Here is an 18,450-nt window from a genome sequence, read left to right as displayed (position 1 = left end):
GTAGGTGGTAGTTCGAACCCTAAATGGGGGAGAACTGGATATTCTGCTTGGAGGATCATTGATCTGTTCAGGTTCGTAGTATTGAGAGAAAGGTTCCTAGGGATCTGTAGTGTGAGTATGTGGGATCTTGGTTCAAGATTTGGTGAAGGTAGGGGTATATAGTAGGTGGTGATCGAATGTATGTGTTTAGGAGACACGTGAGATGTCCTATAGTAGGAAGTGGATGGTCAAGGAGCTTGTTGCTGCTATTAGTTTCTTGTGGGGGTGCCAAAGAATGGATGAGGATCCGCCAGGACCACTCAGGTTGAGTATTGGTTACCGAGGGAATCTATCACCTCGTTGTATTGATTTCTAATTATAGTCTAGATTATTCAGAGGTCGATCAGCGAATCAGTTTCCGAGTTGTTTATGTTCAGCTCTGTGTGGGTTTTGGTTCATTAGACCTAATGTCAATGCGTTCTCGATCATTGATCATTTTGTTCTTCATTTAGTGGAGATTCTCCGAAAGTTTCAAGTGGTGACAGTTGAAGTTCAATGGATGTGTCAACCTATCATCAAGTTCAGTATGTTCTATGTTCCTTTGGTCTCTGGGTATGTTTACCCTCAATGAAGGTGGTGTAGAATTTTGGTTCAAAGTCGGCTCCGGTTCTAGTAGCATTCAAGATCACCTTGAAAGTCTTCATGAGCTGGTTGCGTATTGGTGGAATCTGTTCAGTCTCAACCAAGGTATGGGATCTTGTTCTAATCATTCATGGGGATATCTTCTGTTAGTGATTCAGGTTTGTCATTCGATAGAACCCTGGTATTTCTCTTCTTTTTTTGGATGATGGTATGGGTTCTCTATGGATGTAGATTGGGTTAATTCGTTATATGTATTGCCGGGAGGGGTGTATGCGACTGGACAAGATGACATTGGAGCACTTCGTTCAAATTATATGCATGGTTCATTTGGGTTATGGCCTTTGAATTGGATCAAGAATACTACCGTTTATCCTATTATCGGGTCGTGTGCGACCATGATTTTGTCGTATTTTGCATTGATAGCAGCGTGTCCTGTGGAAGGAATTGTGTTTGGTAAGACCATCGGCTGTGACCATGGCGGGATAGAGATGTCGTAAGACTGCGGGGTAGCCATATCATTCACTGGATTGGAGGATAGTATATAAGTGTTGTAAGTATACGATGGGATCGTAGCATTCACCAGATTGAGGTAGACCATATTTGGGGTTGTGGTGAGTATAAAGGAGGATCAGCTCGTGCCTTGGGCAAGGTGGATAGTGGGATCGGAGAGCATATCTCTGTTATTCAGAGCTAGTGCCTTAGGCAAGGCGGACAGTGGGATGAGGATCCGCGGGGACCACTCAGTTTGAGTATTGGTTGCGGAGGGATTCTGTTAGCTCGTTGCATTGATTTATAATTTTAGTCTAGATTATTCAGAGGTTGATCAGGGAATCAGTTTCCGAGTTGGTTATGTTCAGCTCCGTGTGGGTTTTGGTTCATTAGACCTAATGTCAATGTGTTCTCGATCATTTATCGTTTCGTTCTTTATTTAGCAGAGATTCTCCGAAAGTTTCAAGTGGTGACAGTTGAAGTTCAATGGATTTGTCAACCTATCATCGAGTTCAGTATGTTCTATGTTCCTTTGGTCTCTGGGTATGTTATCCTCAATGAAGGTGGTGTGGAATTTTGCTTCATAGCCGGCTCAGGTTCTAGTAGCATTCAGGATCACCTTGAAAGTCTTCATGAGCTGGTTGCGTATTTGTGGAATCTATTCAGTCTCAACCAAGGTATGGGTTCTTGTTCCGATCATTCATGGGGATATCTTCTGTTAGTGATTGAGGTTTGTCGTTCGATAGAACTCTGGTATTTCTCTCCTTTTTTATGGATGATGTTACGGATTCTTTATGGATGTGCATTGGGGTAATTCGTTATATGTATTCCCGAGAGGGGTGTATGCGACTGGACAAGATAGCATTGGAGCACTTCATTCAAATTATATGCATGGTTCTTTTGGGTTATGGCCTTTGAATTGGATCAAGAATACGACCATTTATCCTATTATCAGGTCGTGTGCGGCCATGATTTCGTTGTATTTTGCATTGATAGCAGTGTGTTCTGTGGAAGGAATTGTGTTTGGTAAGACCATGGGCGGTGACCATGGTTGGATAGACATTTTGTAATACTACGGGGGTGGCCATAGCATTCACTGGATTGGCGGATAGTATGGAAGTTTTGTAAGTCTACGATGGGATCGTAGCATTCACTAGATTGAGGTAGACCATCATTGGGGTTGTGGTGAGTATAAAGGAGGATCAGCTCGTGCATAGGCATGGCGGGCAGTGGGGTCGAAGACCTTATCTCTATTATGGGAATAGGACCATTGGGGTCTGAGATGGGTTGGGCCTGCATAGCTCTTGCTAGCTGAGACCTGGTAGAGACCGGTTGGGTCAAGGAATTGGATTATGGTTTTAACAGGATGATTATGTGGCTACGGAGTGGCATAGAGTGGTGCATAGGATAGAATAGCCTTATCTGTTGGACTCTTAAGAACCTAGTGGCTAGACTAGGTGTGAGACTGGGAGTCTCAACGGTGGTTTGGGGATTTTATATCCTAGTTTAGGGAATGGTTGCCGTGAATCAGAGAGTTCGGGTGAAACGCAAGTGTAAATCCTTGGATCTCAGGTTATGGGTTATATATCGAGTTGGCTCTTGGTTGAGATTCGAATCGGGAATTGTTAGTGTATAAGTGAAAAATTTATATCTCAACACGTTATGGATTTAGGAATCTGTATGTCGGGTTATCAGTTGGAAGGTTCAGGGTCAAATGGATGTTTCAGTTCTGATGGTATGAGGAGACCCTTGCGATTGTGTTTCGCAATGGTTCTACCTGTGCGGAGGTCAGGCAAGTTGTGGGCTTTGGAATTATACAAGTAGCATTTTAGATCAACAATTATGGGTTGAGTGATTTGTTCAGCACTAGAAGGTTTTGTTCGGAATGTTGGTTCTCAAGAGGGTGGTAAGGAGTGATTTCGAGGACGAAATCTAATTTATGTGGGGAGAGTTGTAACGCCCTGTTCATAATCGTTTCCTATGTGGGGGTGGTGAGCCAAAGACTGAGTATCCTCCGGCTTAGGGCCTTTGAGAAAAGATATTTAGACCCATTTAGGTGTGGATAATGTAATTTGGATGATCCGGGAGTTCAGTCTGTGTTTTGGCCCCAATGGGTATTTCGGTAAAGTGTGAGTTCCGGCTTTTATGAATTTTGTATTTTTGTTCGGAAATTTTTAAGGAAAGGATGAGTTGATAGAAGTGTAGAGCTTCTCGTTACCTTTCTGTGGATATAAAGAACGTCAAAATCGGAGTTAGAACGAAGAAGTTATGCATGTTTGAAGTTTGGTCAGTTTTGGGTTATGCTGAGTACGCTGGGCGTACATAGGGGCGTACGTTGGGCGTACTTAGGCACCCTTAGTACATTGGGTGTACAAAGAGTATGCTGGACGTACGTAATCAGTGCCCAAACCCTATTTTCGTGGTTTGAGCTCTATTTAAGCTCCTTAACTCCCCTAAACCCACTCCATTCTCAGCCTCCATCCGTCCTACACCCCTTCCATGAAACCATAACGCTAGTTGAGCCTTGTGAGCTAAAAGAAGGTGTTTTTGAGTGCTTTAGAGTATACATGGTGCACCTTGGAGAAGAAGGAGCTTCTTGGAGAAGTGTTGGTTGCATTGGAGCTTGTAGATCTAGACTTTGTTCACCTTGATCTATCTTCTAGAGGTATAAAGTTTGAATCTTGATGACGCATTTGTTAGATCTAACTAGTTTTGGATGTTATGAGCTATTGGTCATTTTAGTGCATACAGTTTAGATCTTGAAAGTTTGTGACCTTGTTATGGATAAAGTTGGAAACTTTATCCATCTAAATATTATTTTGATTTAGATCTGAAAGTTGGAGACTTGTACTTAAGGGATTAAGTTGAAAAGGATGAACTTTTGGGTCCCTTTGAGACTTAAAGACTAGATCTTCTTTGTTGGGACCATTATAATGGATAAAGTTGGAAACTTTATCCATTATAAAGCTATTATGAACTATAAAAATATGATCTTGGCCCTTCAATCCCTTTCATGCAAGAGTTGGGATGTCTTCTTGGGTTATGAACTTAGGGTTTTGGACATTAAGCACTTTATATCCATGCAAAGTCATAAAGTTGGAAACTTTATGACATAGGACATTATTTGGACTTGGGTCTGAGTTTTGGATGTAAGAACTTAATGTAATAATCTCTTACTGGAGTTTTGGGAATAGGCTTCGTACGTTGGGCATACCTAGTGGTACGTTGCGCGTACGCGGTCAGCGCCACGCTTTTGGTCAACATCAGAGTACGCTGGGCATACTCTCTTGGTACGTAGGGCGTACTCCGCTGGGAAGAGATATTGACTTTTGGACCTTGACCAATTGACTTTGACTTTGACCAAGTTGGTCCTTGAGGGTATTTTGAGAAGTTTGATTGTGTTTGATCTTTTGGTTGGAGTAGATGTTGATTTGAGAGATGGGATTCGAAGTCGAGACCTCATCAGCTTTTGTCCGATTTGCGAGGTGAGTCTTCCTCACTATACTTATGGGTCGAAGGCACCAAGGCCGGCCCTTTGGATTGTTATGCTGGTTTATCGTATGATTGTGTATTGTAGTGATCTGCTAGATATGTATCCTGGTAGATACGATGATGTTATGCCTAGTGATCTGTAAGATCTGCCTGTTTGTTTATTAGCTGGTTATTTGTATGATTGTCTGTTATATATGTGTGTCGAGACGGTGTATATATGGTTGGGTTGAGGTAGTCCTGCTTTGTGCTGAAGGCCAACAGAACGAGGGCGTCCAGGATAGACTGAAGGCCAGTGGGGCGTAACAGTGAGACCGAAGGCCCGGAGAATGGTCCAGATAGGCTGAAGATCTGGTGTGGCGTACCAATCATGCTGTTGGTTATGTGAGCGTACTAGTTAGACTATAGGCTGGTGGGGCGTTCCAGTCAGACTGAAGGCTTTGTATGCATGTTGTTTTTGTTATTATTATGATTATGTGTTGTGTTGGTATTTTGGGGGAACTCACTAAGCTTTGTGCTTACAGTGGCAGGGCAAAGGCGTGACCGTCCACATCCTTGGTTTTACAACTGATTGGATCTTGGGAGACTCTGATTTTAAATAAATTTTTGGAAATAATAGTATGTAAACACTTTTATTAATAAATGGATCACTTTTGAAAGGTCAACTTGTTGAAATTTTTGGGCTGTTACAGCTGGAAAGATTGATTTCTGGTGGAAAGAAAAAGGAATACCTCATTCTTACATTTGTAGTGAAGCGTAGCTCTAATTGAAATACATGTGATTTTGTAGGTGATTTGGGTTTTGATTTCTAATTTCACGGTGAATAATCCCATTTTATTCCTCTCTCATCCAAAAATACACAAATTTGCCCAATTTATTAAGTTTGATTCTTTTGTTTTTTTGTAGATGATGATCTGATATCTCCATACATGTGTAAAGGCACCCAACCGTTTGTGAATCGTTCATGCCATCATCATTGGAATCTGTCAAGGTGAGGAGGGTTTTGCCTTTCATATATTGTTTAATAAAGAACAAAAATATCTGTAATTTTCATATATTTGCATACAATTGTTATGGATGGATACGTGATTATTCTGGATTGAAGATTCGTTCCGAATAAACATATAAATGGAACTCAAAAATCTACTCCGATTATAATATTGTACTTTCAATTTCTTTTTTAATCTTCATTAAAAGTAATAAATTTCAAAAGTTGCCTTTGATTTATTCTTACAACTCTCCGTCACTCTTACTGTCTCATATCAGGTAAGCCTACCCTGACCCTCCGAGCTCTCTTTATCTTAGTAAATAAGTTTTCATTTGATGGGTTTGGGGAGTTCATTTGCTTTTACCCTTTTAGTAATTAATTCGTGTGATGCCTAAATCAAATTCATTTAGAAGGCATAAAACTTTATTAATATTCATGTCACCATAGATTTTTGATAAATGTTTTTAAGCCTAATTGCACTTATAGGCAACCGCTTACAATAATCTAACTTTAAAAGGAATATAATCTCATGAAAAATGGAGTTTCAAGCTTCTTTTTTAACAATATATTATTTACTAAATAGCATTTAACCACTAATATAACATTAAGATGCCAAAAAGTATTGGCAAATTGCTCTACATAGACATAGTAGCAAATATATTACAAGAAAAGGCTGAGATATAAAAAGAAAATTAACACATATAAACAACACTACACCTTTATATTTCAATTATTTCAATTTTAAAATCTGTTAGGTAATATTTCATTAATAAAATAACATTAAAACCCATAAATAAAATGCCCAGGTTATCAAATTGTTCTTGAAGGTTCCGAAATTATTCCAACTCTTTTCTATTACTAAAAAGCTATGAAAAAAATTGAGTTTCAGGTTTCTTTTTTTACATAAAAACAAATTCCCTCTCTCCAGATAACACAGTTAACAACATTTTTATATATTATTTTTATATTGGGAAGAGAGGCTAACAAGAGCAAAGGTAGTTTTAATTGAGAGTTTCTACAACTTCACCATTTTGTGACTTATTACACATTTTTATTACATCGAAGCATAGTCAACTGATTTGTTTGGATAATTAGTTTTTGAGGTCGGTTCCATTTTTCGTTGCTGATGGAAATCAGCAACCACTGTTCTAAATATTGAAGCATTTTTTTTTAAACTTTCATTAGCGAAAAGTTCACGTTATAAAAATAACAATTTTATTTGTATTATTTATAGTTGGTTTGTTCTTTGGAGGAATCAAGATTGTGGGTTATTTTTTTGTTTCGACATCCTTTGGCAAATTGATAGAGGTAAGCTACTTGCTTACCTTTGTTTTTTTATTTTTGGTGGTTTTATATGCTTGTGTGTGTGAAACAAAAATTAATAAATTATGAAATATTTAATCAAAAAAAGAAATGAATTTAAAAAAATATAAAGAATACCCTTTCATGTTGGTACGCCTATATGTTGGAATTCCAGAAGCAGAACAACTTGCTTGATAGTTTGTGAATATATTCTCTATTGGTCCCATTTATGCTGTTTTGATTAGATAAACATGATAATATGTGAGAAAGTTTTAAATTCCTTTTTCCAAAATGAAAAAAATATAAAATTTTCACAATTTTCCTGATATATTATTTCCAACAAAAGTTGTGGTTGAAGAGGTTCAACAAGTAAGTGAAAGACATTTGGGTTTTTTTTTCAAACCAATAACAATGCCCTAATAAGATAAAATTGAAATCATAATGCTATAATTTGGTATATATTTTGAAATTGAAAGTACAATTCTGTAATATAATTGAAAGGAAGTAATACAAAAATAAGTTGAAGTACATTGCTATATTTGCATTTACCTTACTCTATCTCTTTCTCTATCCACAGGTGGCAGAATCAGTGAACGAACTAGCATAGAAGGTATTCATATGTTTTGATTTATTGTCCAACACATCCATTTATGTTATAGCATTTGTACATTTAATTTATTTTTCTTCCTATTAAAGCATCTTTGTGAGTGTGGTTGTGGATGTCGGCATCTATGCACCACAAATGTCATTGTGTGTTGCTATGAATGGTTGTGTGACTTTCTGCATCTGTGTATCTTACATTATGCACTTTTAAATCTTTATAGCATGAAGATCTTTTCAGTTTTGATATTTGGATTGTTTGTTTTTATATAGAAGGATGAGGCTGATAAGATTTAGGAAGTAGCCCAAAGCAAATTGAAAAACAACAACAGTTAGTGTTTGTAGGATGAGTTTAAGATTCTTTTCTTTGTTTCTAATTTTATTAGGATAATTTGTTTGCATTTGGCTTCTAATTTCTCCATTTTAATTCTTATGAGATTCTTATTTTTTTTTATCATGTTTTAAATTTAGTTTCGTTTTCTAAATAAATGTTTAAGTATTTTCGTTCTACCGAACCTTTTTGGCACAATTTAAAAATCTACGACAAATACATTGCCCATATATTAGCCAAACTAAAGTACATTCCTATTTATATAATTATTTTTAAGAAAAATGTGCAACTTGGGAGATTTTCTATGTTGTTTATCATCAGTAATCCATCCGGTCAACTCTACAATAACAATTGTTGTAGAAGTTTTCAAGAAAGTTGTATACAAATTGGTTCTGTAAGAGTCGGGAGAGTTCATAATAATTAACAAACCCAACAACGACCCCTCCGTCCCATGCTCGCATGGGCACCCTTCTAGTTATTTATTATAGGAATCTATCTATTAATTACATATGACTTATTAATATTTCAATTATTGTATAATTTCTTTTATGCCCTTATATATTGATTGGTCCAGAAGTGTTCTCGTGTTCTCAACCTTTTACCGTTTTCGATATAACCTCGCTCTCTCTCTCTCTCTCACTATATATATATATATATATATATATATATATATATATATATATATATATATAGGAAGGATCATTTGAGAACTCATAGTTTCCCGAGAACCCGAGAACTAAAGGTGGAGCGTTAGATCAAAGTTTTGAATGGCTTGGATTGATCATGGCATAATTGTAATTATCACTTCTTTTAATGGGATCAAAGACATATTATAAGGAATTATAGGGGCATATTGGGAATTAAAAATATCATTTCCTAACAATTAATAATTAATTTAGTTTATATACCAAACACACACACACACACACTATTTCTCTCTCTATTCCTCATCAGATCTCTCTTTCCCTCTCTCTAACTCTCACGTCCTTCTGCATCTCCATCATCAGTTCGTTGGAGTTCATTGCCATCGTCGACCTCACCTCGGTGTCCTCTGTCGAATGAAGATCTGAACGGAGTTTCTCCGTTCAAACAATTGCCTTTTCACTCTCCAGGTCTACTACCTCCGCCTTTACTCCTCCCACCATTGGAAACAATCTCTCACCACTTTCCTCCTCCTTCCATCCACCACTTCTACCTCTTCCAATGATGAACAACGACTTACTGATCCATTGTCCTTATCCGTCATTTCGTCGACAACGAATCCACGAGCTAAGAGATCGAGGTCGTTCATTTTCATCTTCGATTGCAACAGTAATCGTCAAATCACATTTGTAGATCACTTCGATCCGACAAGGGTCTTTATCTGCCTAACCTCCGAGATCAGAGTTTTATGAGCTTGAATCTCACTCTAAATTTGGTATCTACCGATGAAAATTTAGGTATCATCTATTTCAATTGTTCATTCCTTACATTTGGTTGACCTTTATGAATTGTTTTTGCTTAATCATTAATTTGAACCTGTTTAGTCAATATGTTTTTAAAAAGAGTTAAATCCTTGTGTTGATTGTAGGTATAAAAATAGACACCTGTGTTATTGAAAAATATAGATATTTGTTTGCACTCAACATGTTCGATGAAATGCCTCAATGAGAAATATCGCATGTTAACTTCACTTTGACTTCATAAATGATGAACCAATTCCAATTTAGGATTCTGTCCAAGTCAACATTGGAAATGTCGATGAACTCTTTGCCAATAAAGTCATCACACAGGTACTAACTATATCATTCTACCTAAAGTGGCTCAAATTTGAGTTATTGTTTTTTATAGTGTTGTATGATTGGATAAATCTTCATGATATTCATCAAATATGTTAAAGGTTAGTGTCTTGATACATTAATCCTAGTTTTTTTTACTTAACTTATTAATACATTGTGTCTAGATTAAGATTAAGTAAAAGAGAAAGTCATAATAGTTGTCTGGATTGATTGAGTTAAAAAGAAAATGATCCTAAATCATTGAAACTTAGTAAAAACGAGATATCCTGTAAATGTTTGAAATAGTTATGGTTGCAGCATATTGAGGTATTAACACCAATGGAGAAACTCAACTACTATGTTGTCCAACAAAATCTGATCTTGCTTTGGTTTTTTTGATGTAATAGATTCGAGCAATTATTAAAATGTTGATCATGGATATTTAGCAAGTTCTTATCATTCTGGAACAATATTTGGATTTATGCTCTTGACATCATCCGGAACAACAGTAAGAACATTTGCAATCTTTTTTCTTTTCTTTTCTTTTCTTTTCTTTTTCAATTTGGAATTGGAATAAAAAATACATACTTTTCCAGTTTAGGGCAGTTGTAATTGGTCTTGGTGTTCTTTTTATATATATTTTTCTAAGTTTGTGTTGTATTGGAAAGTAAAAAGTTGAATCTTTGGTTACATAAAAATTAGGAAACATTATGTTGGTAAAGAACTATAACCTTTTTTGTGCTCTTTTGTTATAGAAAAATATTCCATGATCCATTAATCTTATTTTTTTTCATTACAGAAGTAAATTTCTGAAAGAGATTATGAAAAATTTGGTATTTTATTATTGTCGTGCAATTTGAAAGTATATAAAAATCATATATTTCATCCATGTAACAGAATTTGAGATTTTTTTGGAAGTTTTGAGTGAAAATTGACATGAGACATTGGTGGATCTATTAATCGTGAGATAGCTTCATTCTTATTGATTTGATTGGCTGATGCAAGATGATTTTTGTTTATATTTATTTTATCTTCTTTTTTAATAGGACTTTTTGGAGATTATTAAAGAATTGGATGAGTAATTTTTTCGGGCCCTGAATTCGGGCGGAAAATGTCGGCTTTGTTGGAGGTTTGACTTGCACCTTTCCTAACGAAACACCCTCTGGTAAAATCTCATATTTTAAATAAATAACTTTCAATTAAATTGCTTGAAACTTTATGTTCCATGAAATGTACAATTGCTATTGCTTTGTGTATAAGTTCTCATTGCACGACTCTACAGAATTAGTGGATATTAGCTCTAGAATAGGTGTTACAATATCATCATGGAAATTTGATGAAGATAGATATGAATTATATATAATTCACATGTAAATCACATATAATTCATATGTAAATCACAAGTGAATCACATATTGATTACATGTGACTCACATATGAATCACATGTAATTCACATGTAAATCACAAGTGAATCACATATGAATTACATGTGATTCACATGTAAATCACATGTAATTCACATATGAATCACTTGTAATTCACATGTAAATTACAAGTGAATCACATATGAATCACACGTGATTCACATGTAATTCACATATGAATTACATGTGATTCACATGTAAATCACATGTAATTCACATATGAATCACAAGTAATTTACATGTAAATCACATATGAATTACATGTGATTCACATGTAAATCACATATAATTCACATATGAATCACACGTAATTCACATGTAAATCACAAGTGAATCACATATGAATTTCTGTGATTCACATGTAATTCATATATGAATCACATGTAAATCACATATGAATTACATGTGATTCACATGTAATTCACATATTAATCACATGTAATTCACATGTAAATCACAAGTGAATCACATATCAATTACATGTGATTCACATGTAAATCACAAGAGAATCATGAATTACGTCTATATGCACACATGCATTTTGTGTGTGTGTTCTTCGTTAATTATTTTTTAAAATTTTCTTGTCAATTTCACATTTGAATCTTAAAAGATACAATCACATGTGAATATCACATTATATAATCAATATGTGAATCTTACATGATATAATCACATATGAATCTTACATGATATATACATGTGCATTTTTGTGAGTGTTCTTGCATTAATCATTTTTTTTTTAATTTTATTGTAGATTTTGAAGAATTTGTGGAAAATTTTGAAGAGGTGAAAAGTAATACATTGAAGAAAATATGGAAATTTTGATATGAAGAAATGACAACATTGTGAATCTTTGTAACATTTTTTATTTTTTATATTTTATTTTTTATCAAATAAAATTCTTGTATTATTATGTTTATAAATTGATTAATAAAAATTAGATTTTTATGATTACTTACGAATATTATAGTATAAGAAATATGCATATATGCATTTGTAAAAATATAAATATATGCACCTAAAACTTTGATTTTTTTTTGTTATAAGAGTTAGATTTTTTTAATAATTCTAGTTTTTTTTTTTTAACTTACTGATTGTTAAATATTTACATTTTAAAAAAATGCAGTTTTTTTTATAAAAAATGCAGTTTTGTTGAAAAAAGTTACAATTTTTTTTTAAATGGAGTTTTTTTTTTAAAATTTGTAGTTTTTTGGAAAAAAATATAGTCTTTTTTTTTTTAAATGTTGTTTTTTGAAAAAAAATTGCAGTTTTTCTTTAAAAAAAAAATTTCATTTTTTTTTGAAACTTCATGTTTTCTGAAAAAAGTAAAAAATCTCCATTTTAAAAAAAAATCGAAAGTTATTTAAAAAAAATTTGAAATTTTATTTATTATGTTAATTTTTAGAACATTTTATTAATATTTCCAATAACAAAAAAAAAATTAAACATTAAATGAGATCGGTAAGATAACGATCATGCCCTTAATGAGTTAATTTTGATCTAACGCTCCACCTTTAGTTCTCAGGTTCTCGGGAAACTATGAGTTCTCAACCGATCTCACCCATATATATATATATATATATATATATATATATATATATATATATATATATATATATATATATATATATATATATATATATATATATATATATGCCTGACAATGGAGCAGGTTTGGAGCGGGTCGGTCTTGATCCAAACCCATTAAACAATTTTCAAATGGTTATTCAAACCCGGCCCGTAATCCGCAGAGTTTTTAATAATTAAACCCATACCATTATCCACCGGACTAACTAATTTTCAACCCTTTTATCCGACCCATTTACAATATAAAGATTAGGTTATAATTATGCATTACAACACATATAACATGAATCACTAAAACCATACAACATTCGTACCAAAATAAACTTCAATTATAAGAGTTTTTTTATAATCTTTCTGTTCATGTTCTTCTTCATGTTTTTAATTTGGTTTCTATTGAATTTTATGGTTTTGTCGTCCGTTAATTGCATCTGTTCATACCTTTTGTAGCGGTACTTTGATTTTCATTTACCCACCAACTGTTCAATGGTTTGATTGAGAGAGTCAAGAAGGTAAGTTTTTATTTTTCATAGCTGATGTTAGTTAAATCATGAGTAATTTTTATCTAATTTATAATTTTAGGTGTTGCTGAAATTATAAAAGTGGAACCGTTTCTGTTTTCTCAATTCAGTCGATTACTTCATAATTTTGGGTTGTAAGTGCTTTAGATACCCTAACCTGCAAGAACACATGGTTGGTAATTCCAAATATTCGTGTACATTAAATATTATCATTCTTAGGATTTGTAATGTAAGAAAATCGTGTTCCACACAACGAATAATTCCAAGAAACCTATATTCACAAAGACCAATTACATATCTTACTGGATTTATTTTATTATTTATTTATTTATTTTTTGAAATAAAGGGATTTGTGTTTTCGAAACCACCCAAAAACAACATTAGATAAGGTGAAAGAACTTATATTGGAGCCTTCAATCATTCGTTATGGTGTATCATGAGCTTTGAGAGGTATTGACTAAGAAGGTCTTTTATACTCCATATATCAATTAAAATTAAAATTTTCCAAATGAATATATCATGATGGTCTCATTTATTTATAGCATTGGAAGGAAATAAGTTGGCTTAATTCTCTATGTTAGTAATTAGATATCTTCAACACATGCTGACAAAGTGTATGACAAGAGGGTTGTTGATTGGGATTCTGAAATTGTTAACATATGATGAAATTGTTATCTGAATGTTATTATTAGAAGCTTAATTTCATAGAAAATTATTATAAAGGTGATGATTTACGATATATGGAATTTCACTACTTTTTTCAGTTGTGCAGGAAGGTAAAATTGTGTTGTTATAGGTACCGACTACAACTTCAAGTAAGGAGGGTAAAAATGTCAACTCTAAAAAGCGCAAAATTTCTTACATAAAACCTGAGGTGCTGAAGATAAGGAGCATGGTTAATAGAAGGAAGAATTAATGTAGCTTTCCTTTTATGACTTACATTTCATTTTCTGTTTTTATACATGCTAGGTATATTTTGATTACAATATTGTTATATACTATTTTAGTTGGCTTTATGATTAATGTGATTTTCTTTTATTCTGATTTACCCCTATGATATATATTTGCAATATTTTAATATTCTCGTCGTCCACTCATAAATGTTACTGAATGAATATTAGAACGAAGATCACAAAATTAAATGTTGCTTAAGGGTAACAAATAGTCACACAAATTAGATAAAATGCAAGAGTTTAAACAATTATGTGTCGCTAAAAGCAATCTATGGTCACATTTTTTGCTGTATGATTTTTTAATGCGACTAAATGATATCATACGTCACGATTTTATGTAAAAGAGTGTAATTAAAGGTAACAAACAGTCACATCATTTAGAAACAATGAATTGCTATAACTAATATACAACGACAGTTTTAACAAATAAGTCTCACCAAAAGCAACCAATGGTCACATTAATTTCTTTATGAGTTTTCTTTATGTGGCGAAATGATACCATATGTCACAGCATAACATAAAGAAATATCACTAAAGGGTAACTAATAGCCACATAAGTTAGAAAAAGGTATGGCTATACGTACCATTCATCAATGGTTTTAACAAATATGTATGACGAAAGCAAACAATAGTCACATTTGTTTTCGATATCTTATTTGTTAATGTGACTAAATGATTTCATATGTTAAGCTTTACCATAAATGAATGTCACTAAATGATACCAAATGACCACATCATTTAGAAAATAAATGTTGATATAAGTAATATTCAACGATGCTTTCACAATTATGTATCACTAATATCCAACCAATGGTCACATTATTTTCTTTCAAAGTTTTGTTTATCTGACTAAATGATATCACACGTTACGATTTAACATAAATAAATGTGACTAAAGGGTAAACAATAGCCACATGAAATATAAAGTAACCATGGTTAACACCAACTCCTCTCACGTTTTATTTTACTAAAAGGTAGATTATAGCCACACTTAAATGATGAATTTCAATGTGTCCATAAGACACATTGACGAAAAATAAATAAATGTGACCGTAGGATACGGTCATAGTTTTTAGTCCTTAAAAAGTGTGGTCGTAAGTCATTTTTGTTGTAGTGATGGGTAGTACTCAAGTTAGTTTGATTTGGATCTTTAGTTTCATATTGGCTGCATTTAAATAATTTGTATATTCCAAGTGGGGGACAGTGGAGATTTCGTAGCGGGAGAATTTTGTACCAGGATGTCGTCTTCAGCTAGATTGCTCAAGTTAAAGAATTTCACGCAACTGCTAAATTTTCAGAGTTCTGCATTGGGGCCGTTTCCAGTTGTTGAAATTCCTTTTGGATTGTCTTATTTGTAATTTGTGTTAGTATTTCACAGGGCGTCATCGTGCTTAAGGGTCATAGGGTGTTATGAGCTCAGGTCGAGGGTGATGAGGATCTCCTTGTTTGTTCTTGTTTTATTGGGACCTGGGGGTCCGAGTCACTACTCAAAGGCCTGATAAGGATAGTTAAGTTTCATAGGCTCAGTTTGTGTCTATGTTAGGTTGAGTGGCTTTGATAGTGGTTGGCGATGATGAGTTTTATAGGTTATTAAAATACATATGAAGCGAAAATCTTAACCATTAAGTTCACATGAAACCTATAAAGGATCTTTGTTTACTCTAATTGATAGCAATGAACAATGAATATCAAGAACCCTAAGTGAAACATACATAGGATTAGGGTTACATACCTTCTGATTATTGTAGCAAATAATCACACCAATATCCTTCTCGAAAACCTTGGAAAGCAAGCACCAAAAAACTTAATGCCTCTTCTGGTTTGTACCCAAAACCTAGCAATTAGAAGACAAGAGGAGATAGAGGAGAGGGGGGGGGGCAAAATTTTGGCTCTTCCTTAAGTGTATGTAGTGGACGAAAATAAGGAGCCCTAAGGGTCCTATTTATAGCTGATACAAGGAACCCTGAAAACCCCAATTTGAATATAATACTAATATTTCAAATTAGGTAATTATCCAATCCCTTAATTATTTATAAGGAATATTCTAGATCCTCTTAGGATCCTTCCCAGAACCGTCCAATCCTTGGAAGGTTATGAAATTTCTTCTTGTTCAACTATTGAACAATTCTAGCTTAAGTCTTTGCACTTTTAATTAATCTAATTAGTCCTAATTAATTTCTGATTAATTCTTAATTAATTAATACTATTTCTAAATAATATATTAAGCACATAATACATTAACAAATCCTTTATTACAATTTATTAATCACATAAAAAATCAATAAATCAACCTCTCTCTCCAAATGTCATTATACATAATTACTAGTTATGAGGGAAACCCAAAAAGGAATTTTCTTCTAATTTAAGTACATACTAATTTAGTTATTGGCTTAGACACCTTAATCCAACAGTCTCCCACTTGGATAAGTGTGTAAATATAATTGCCATTATGACTTCTAATTAATAAGCAAAGTGTGCTTTCTGATGCATCTATCGAACTCTGATCCAATCAGACATTGGCCCTAATATAAGTGATCAACTATCCATTCTTTCATCAAGATGTCGTATAGACACGAGCCATGGAATCCAATCAATCTCATTGTCCAATTTTTTTTTCCCGATTTCCCGATTTGTGATGACGTCATAATTTCAGTCCTGGCTAGGCCAGACACTATAATGTCACCAACAAAATCACCGAGGGGTCCAAAGATATCACTTTTCCCGTTAGGGCAAAAGGAACGAATAAATATTGACTTGTAAGTGTGACATTTACTTACTAAATCATACATGATGCTACGTTTTATAACATCATGTTACTGATGTGTTTTCGCAACACCAATGCACAACCGATTTGTAAATCATAACTTATATATCTCCGTTTGAAGAATAGAAGATACTATCCTCTTAGATTTACTCGTGATCAAGTGCATAAGATAATCTCTAAGCGTGGGCTTATCCAATACTCAAAATCTCTATTTTCAAAGTAGTCATGAATATTATAGCAACCCCATGCAATGTTTAATCTCTATAGACTATCTACAATCGATTCATGACAATCTTAAATCACTACTTACATCCAAAAGTATGAGCGACTATTGAATTTTGAATAATCAAATTACTTAGGAAGTAAAACCTGCAAAGCGAAACACCAGAATAAATAATTGAAGAAGCCAGTACGATACTCATAAATAATTCTCTATTATTCATTCACCAAAATAATTTATATTTATTTTGTTAGAAACTTTCAAACTATCAACTAAATAGTAAAACTAATATCATCTCTTAAGCCAATACTCCTAGCATGCTGGTTGTGCTTGACCCTGCTCAGAGCCTTTGTCAAATGATCTGCAGGATTATCTTCTGATGATACTCGTTTCACCAGGAGATGCCCTTCTTCAGCCCTATTTCTGATTTAGTGGTATGTTCCGTTGATATGTTTAGATCTCCCATGATCCTTTGGTTCTTTAGTAAAATAACTTCACCTTCATTATCATTGAACAACTCCATTGGCTCTTGAATGGATGGGACTACTCTGAGATCTCCAAAAAGAACTATTCAACCAAGCCACCTCTTTTGATGCCTAACTCACTGCAATGTAATCTGATTCACAAGTAGAATCAACTACCGTTGATTTCTTGGAACTTTTCCAAGTCACCGCTCCACCATTTAACAAGGAAACCCAGTTAGATTGAGAACAAAAGTTGTCACAATCTATTTGAAAGATGGCATCACTTTAAGCACTCACTCGCAACGTATCATTGCCGCCAAGAACTAAAAACATGTATTTTGTTCTTCACAAATACTTGAGGATATTCTTCACTGTCGTCCAATCGCCTTTTCCTGGATTACCTTGAGATTGACTATCCATGCTCATGGAATAAGCCACGTCAGGGTGAGTACATTTCATAACATACATGATTGATCCTATAGCCGATGCATATGGGACTCAAATCAAATCATCTATTTCTTCCTCAGTACTGGGACTTTGAGTCTTACTCAATTTGATAGTACAGTGAATGGGAAAATCCCCTTTCTTGGAGTTGTCCATATTGAAACACTTCAATATTTTATCTGAGCATGTACTCTGGCTAAGACCAATAAGATGTCTCTTTCGATCCCTCAAAACTCTTATCCCAAGGATATATGTTGCTTCCCCTAATCTTTCACAGCGAAACACTTCCCAAGCCCATATTTAATTTCTTACAAGGTTGGAATGTCGTTTCCTATAAGGAGTATGTCATTAACATACAATAATAAGAAAGTTACTATACTCCCACTAGCTTTGACAAACACACATGACTCATCCTCACTCCTAGAGAATACAAAATCTTTGAGTTTCTTATGGAAGCAAATATTCCACCTACAAGACACTTTTTTCAATCCATAAAT

At 33.9% G+C, this 18,450-nt stretch overlaps 1 long non-coding RNA gene across 1 annotated transcript; it reads left to right on the top strand.

The window, feature by feature from the left end:
• Positions 1-5,329: 5,329 nt before the first annotated feature.
• LOC145162753 (uncharacterized) lies at positions 5,330-7,813 on the top strand. Its single transcript, XR_013739301.1, has 4 exons — positions 5,330-5,418; positions 5,506-5,590; positions 6,822-6,895; positions 7,467-7,813. It is a non-coding gene; the product is annotated as an uncharacterized LOC145162753 (long non-coding RNA).
• The last annotated feature ends 10,637 nt before the right edge of the window (positions 7,814-18,450 follow it).

The sequence above is a fragment of the Lactuca virosa genome, chromosome 3 (assembly GCF_052849685.1).
Source record: "Lactuca virosa cultivar CGN04683 chromosome 3, Lactuca_virosa_CGN04683_v6, whole genome shotgun sequence".
Classification (NCBI taxonomy): Eukaryota; Viridiplantae; Streptophyta; class Magnoliopsida; order Asterales; family Asteraceae; genus Lactuca; species Lactuca virosa.
Note: the sequence above shows the minus strand (reverse complement) of the source record. Positions and strands in the feature narration are given on the sequence as shown.